The sequence below is a fragment of the Amblyomma mixtum genome, chromosome 10 (genome assembly GCF_055824585.1).
Source record: "Amblyomma mixtum isolate Tamu chromosome 10, ASM5582458v1, whole genome shotgun sequence".
Lineage (NCBI taxonomy): Eukaryota > Metazoa > Arthropoda > Arachnida > Ixodida > Ixodidae > Amblyomma > Amblyomma mixtum.
Genome location: NC_143021.1, coordinates 16,221,912 through 16,227,936, shown reverse-complemented (window position 1 = coordinate 16,227,936; position 6,025 = coordinate 16,221,912).

Genomic DNA, 6,025 nt, shown 5'->3' with positions numbered 1-6,025 from the left:
GTCCGGTCGCTGTGTTGAATGCAGCGAAAGACGCACACGGTACTTTAAGACTTCGTTTATTTAAAGCCGATGAGGGTGCGACCAGCGTCGACCGAGGCAGGAGCCGAACTGGCCGCCCGAAGAAAGGAGGGAGCGGAGAAGCGTCCACGGGAGGGAGTGGCTTCCCAAAACAGGAGGAGGATGCGGGGGCGCACCATGGGGGGGCATCCGGCGACAGCGTGCGACGAGGGGCAAGCGGTCGTTAGGAGGAGGATTGAGTGGTCGTTAGGAGGAGGATGCGAACTGTCGTTAGGAGGAGGACGCGGGGGCGCACACACACAAAAGCAATAAGGGGACACAACACTTCCTTCCCCCTTAGAAAGTTGCCTGGTATCGTGCAGGGGGTCGGCGCTCACGCGTGGAGGCGCGCTGGCTTTGTGCGCTCGGGGGAGAAACACTTGTAGGCTGGCTGTTGTTCGCTGTGTCTCCTGGGTCTGTCCTGGGCGAAGTCTCTTCTTCCGGGAAGAGGTGCCAGGCTATGTGGGAAAATGGTGCACGTGTTCTCTCCGCTGGCGGACAGCTCTCAGACGGCGTCGTAAATCTACGCAGCTGGTTGAGATGTCGGCGTGCTACTGTGCCATGTATGTTGACGAGCCAAGAGCGCAGGCCTATGCGTCTGACAATTGTAGCTTCCTCCCAGCGTGGCTTTTTCAGAAACTGTCGGGCGAGGACGCGCTGCCCCTCATTAAGCGTGCCGCAGCGCGGAATTGCTTTTTCTTCCCGGAACGTCTCTGCCTTTGGCTCGGGGAGGATGGCTGTGAGCTGGGTTCGCATTTCACGCTCGAACATCATTTTCGAGGGGGTCTCGCCTGTTGTGCTCTGAACCGTCGTGTGCTGCTTGAAGAGAAAGCGCGCAAGGCGGCGCTGCAGCGAGCCTGTCTGATCTCTTTCAAGGGCGCGTTTTAGCTCGGCTACGTAGCGCTCGGCTTGTCCGTTTGTCGCTGGGTGGTAGGGGGCCGATGTAACTGATGAGATCCCGTTGTCGCGATAAAACTTGAGGATCTCCGCAGACACAAACGGTGTTCCGTTGTCCGACACTACCTTGCGCGGCAGGCCGAACGTTGCAAATAGTGATCGGAGGTTGTCAATGACTGCTGCCGAAGTCGTCTGTCCCATTTGCCTTATCTCAAGCCACTTTGTGTAGGCATCTACGACCACAAGGAAAGTGCAGCCCTCAATTGGTCCTGCAAAATCAATGTGCAGTGTGTGCCATGGTGTGTCTGGCTTTTCCCATTCTGGGACAGGAGCTTTCGGCGGGGCGCTCCGGCTGCTCTGGCAAGGCTTGCATTCTCGCACCACTGTTTCGATGTCGTTGTCAATGCCAGGCCACCACATGTAGCTTCTGGCACACTTTTTCATTGCAACGATGCCCCGATGTCCGGCGTGGATGAGAGACATAGCTTGTGCGCGTAGTTCTCTCGGCATCACAACTCGGGACCCAAATATGATGCAGCCGCGATGGGTGCTCAACTCGGTAGCTCGCCTGCGGTAAGCGTCGAAGTTGTCCCCTTTGAGTTTATGCACGTTGCCTTGTTGAACAGCTGTGTAAACTAGCCGGAGAGCTGCGCACTTCTGCGTAGATGCTGCAACTGTGCCTGCTGTAAGCGGAGGTTCTGGCAGTGCTTCGAACATCAGAACGTCTCCTGGTGGAAATGGTTCGTCAACAGTTGCGTCTAGTGGCAGACGGCTTAGCGCATCGGCGTTTTGATGTTTACTCCCATTGCGGTAGACCAGAGCGTAGTCGTACGCTGAGAGTTTGATGCACCAACGTGTCATTCGCGGAGACAAAGTTGGTGGCATAGGCCTTTGTGGTCCCAGAATGCCCAATAGCGGTCGGTGATCGGTTATAAAGGTCACCTTCCGGCCGGCAATGTACTGGTGAAAATGTGTCGCCGCGTAGACGATGGCTAGCCCTTCTTTGTCAAGTTGCGCGTAGTTGCGTTCTGCTTGGACAACGTACGTGAGGCGAAGGCGATGGGAGCTTCCCTTCCTTGCTCGTCAGTTTGCGATAGAACCGCGCCGACTCCGTACGGTGATGCGTCGCAAGCCAAAAGCAGAGGCTTCCTTTCGTCGTAGTGGCGGAGGACTGTACATCTTCGAATCAGGTCTTTCAGGGCATCGAATGACTGCTGATGGCGTGGCGACCATGTCCATGTCACATCTTTCCGAAGGAGTTGGTATAAGTCGTTGGCCACGGTAGCTCTTCGTTCCAAGAACCGGTCGTAGAACGTCAAGAGTCCGAGAAAAGCCTGTAGCTCCTGCTTGTTTGTTGGAGCTCGTGCTTCTGTGATCGCTCGCACTTTGTCCTCGGTAGGGTGAATGCCTTCCGCATCAATTCGGTGTCCCAGAAATTGCACCTCTGGCACCGCAAAACAGCACTTCGATTTGCTTATGCACAAATTAGCGTTTGCTAGCCTTTCGAGAACGAGCTCTAGGCGCACTGCATGCTCTTCAGTGGAAGTGCCACTGATGATGACATCGTCAAGGTAGACACAAACTCCTGGGATGCCCTGAAGCACTGTCTCCATGAATTTTTGAAATATGGCCGGGGCTGCAGCTACGCCAAAAGGCAGTCGCTTGACTTTGTACAAGCCTTTCAGTGTGTTAATTGCCAATAATTCAGCAGTTGACTCGCTCACCTTCAGCTGCTGATACGCCTGGGTGAGGTCCAATGTGCTGAAGACTCTTGCGCCACGCAGTACACTGAATACTTCTTCAGGTGTCGGTAGCGGGTAAGAGGACGCTTTAGTCGCAAGATTGACGGTGCTCCGGTAGTCTCCGCAGAGGCGTATGGTTCCGTTCTTCTTGCGAACTACGACAAGTGGTGTGGCCCATTCTGAATGCTGCGTCGGCTCGATGACACCTTGCTGCTCCAGCTTGTCCAACTCTTTTTCAACTGAATCTCGGAGAGCAAACGGCACCGGCCTGGCCTTCAGAAATTTGGGTTGCGCGTTGTCCAACAACTCCAGTGTGACCGGGGGCCCTTCGTTTCCTGGAATCTCTTCCGAGAATACTCTTTCGTATTTCTCTTGCAGTTGCTCAACCATGTTCTGGCTCGGCGTCTGGTGTATGCCGCATATCATCACGCCTAGTGGAGAAAACCAGTTTCTCCCTAGAAGGCTTGATCCTGTGCCCTTCACAACAAGCAGAGGTAGCGTATGGGTCTGGCCGTTGTAGTTAACCTGCACGTTGGCAGAGCCCAATAGTGGCAGATTCTGTCCTGACCACGTTCGCAGGTGCGTGTCGTCTTGTTGCAGGGCGGGTGCGTCAGATGGCCATGAAGTTCGGAACGTGTCCTCACTGATCAGAGTACAGGCTGCGCCGGAGTCCACCTCGAACTTAATCAGCTGGTGATGTACGCTTACTTCTGTAAAAATCTTCGGTCGCGTGCGGAGATTCATGGTGTTCAGGTCGTACAACACAGATGGTGTTGCTGATGTTGTTCCATGGAGATCAGATAGCGGCGTATTCTCTGAGGCGTTGACGCTGTGATTAGGCTGGGAAGGTGACTTTATCTTGGCAAGTCTCCGTTTCGTAATGCATGCTCTTTCGATATGCCCTCGCTTGTGGCAAAAATTACACGTGGCTGACTGGAATCGACATCCCTGGGGGTTGTGTTGGTCGTCACACCGCCAGCAGCGTTGTGCCTTTTTGACCGATTTTACAACAACAGAAGGCTTGCGCACCTGGTTGCTTGTCTGGTGTACCGGCTCGGTGTTCCGGCGAATCCCTCTCTGCTGGTGACCGGCGCTCTCCGCTCGAACGGCGATGTCGTAAGCTTTGCTGAATGTGAGGTCCTTCTCAGCGAACAGGCGCTGCTGCAGTGACTCGTCACTCAGTCCGCACACAAATCTGTCGCGTAACATCACGTCCAAGGGAAGCATGGTGGTGTTAGCAGAAGAAGCTGCGTCTCCCTCCTGCCCGGTAGCTGTTGTCGACAGCGTTCCAAAATTGCAGTCGGCAGCGAGCTTCTTGAGCGCGGCTACGTAGGCGCTCACAGTTTCTCCTCCCAGTTGATCTCGTCGTTGGAAGCGAGCCCGGCTGTAGACCTCGGATGGCCTTGGGTCGTAGTGCTTTTGCAGCGCTTTTACGATGTCGTCGTAAGACACTGCCGCTGGTGTGCTTGGCTGAATAAGGGCGCAGACAGTATCGTAGGTCTGCTCCCCGCACAGCGTCAGCAGGTTGGCCCTCTTCAAGGCTGGGTCTGTGATGTTGTTAGCTTCAAAGTAGAACTGAAGGCGTCCAACCCACGATGACCACGATGAGCCGTTGAATTCTGGTATCTGATTGGGAAACCCTCGCGTAGCCATGGCTTAAGTTGTCAATAGCGTTGCGTAGCGCGGGTCGAATCCACTTTCTCGTCGCCACTGTCGTGTCCGGTCGCTGTGTTGAATGCAGCGAAAGACGCACACGGTACTTTTAGACTTCGTTTATTTAAAGCCGATGAGGGTGCGACCAGCGTCGACCGAGGCAGGAGCCGAACTGGCCGCCCGAAGAAAGGAGGGAGTGGAGAAGCGTCCACGGCAGGGAGTGGCTTCCCAGAACAGGAGGAGGGTGCAGGGGCGCACCGTGGGGGGGCATCCGGCGACAGCGTGCGACGAGGGGCAAGCGGTCGTTAGGAGGAGGATTGAGTGGTCGTTAGGAGGAGGATGCGAACTGTCGTTAGGAGGAGGACGCGGGGGCGCACACACACAAAAGCAATAAGGGGACACAACACAGTCCAAAGAAACTTCCAGCCTATTCCTTTTCCAGGGCGAGTGCCTTCGCAAACAATCGCTTCCTTTCCGGCGTGAGATTATGATTGACGTACACATTGTAGCGGTTTTCCTGTTTGAACCCCAGTGTTTCCGTTGTCAGACTCACTTTTTTTGTGTGGCTTGTGAACTCGGCTTTTCTTTTCATCTGCAGCAGAAGTGCGCGACTATGTTCGTGTCCGTCTTTGCCGGAACTCGGCGCACAACATCAACAACATCCGTACACTTTCCCATTCTTCCTTCCTACAGTCGCAACAACACCTGCTATATCTGTTTCTAAAACCAGCGTCGTCGCTTCGGCGGACTCGGTTTTGCGCCGCGCGTTTTGCGCCTGCTTCCTTCAATCGGTTTCATGATTGTTAATATCTTGGAGGTAGTTCTTATCCTTATTCATAATCGTTCAACCTGTGCTATCATTCACGCTCGCATGAGTTATCAACATGCCTTTTGTAATAGCGACCTCCCTATGACTTGTTGTGCTGTGTTGTAGTGTTGTTATCACTCGTCCACCACCGCATTTGTTTTTTAGTTCACGCACCCTCATGCAGCTCAGCGGCTATAAAAGAGCGCCTGGTTTCCTTTCCTGTTATTAAAGTTGGAAGTTGCGCCTCTTTCCTGTTCTGTGTTTTTTTCCTTCCTGTTTCGTCCTTTTTGGCGTACGACATTCTTTCAAGACAATGTACCAACTAACCCGACAAAAAGTTCTACTACAGCGTCTCCATCATTTCTCCTCTTTGCTGATTGCACGTGGTACCGATTGTGAATCAGCTCGGGTGTGATCCCCATCTAGAGTCCAGTTTTCTTTTCTTATTAAGGCGGAAGCCTTTAATGCCTCATCGTTGTAAGCAGGAGTTCTCGACAGAAATGTCACGCTTTTCAATTGATCGAAATGGTCGCGACGTCACAGTGCGCGAATTTCAAGGGGGCAATTGTACTTTGGCTAGTAACCATGCAACCAATTAAAGGGAGGGTTTGGTGATGCTCAAAGTAAAGTAAATAAATAAATAAAACCGAATAGCAAATTGGTTGAGTTCAGGAATCAAACCAGGGTCTCCGGACTGCGAGACGAGCACGCTAACCCTCCGCCATGCCAGCTCGATGGTTTGGAATGAACAAATGCGCGTATAGTGAATGCGGTGTCTTCGTTCACTCCCATCTTCCTCCCTTCCCGCTATGGCGAGGTTCAGGTGTGCACTGAGATATGCGAGACAGATTGTTGGGCTCGACGCGCC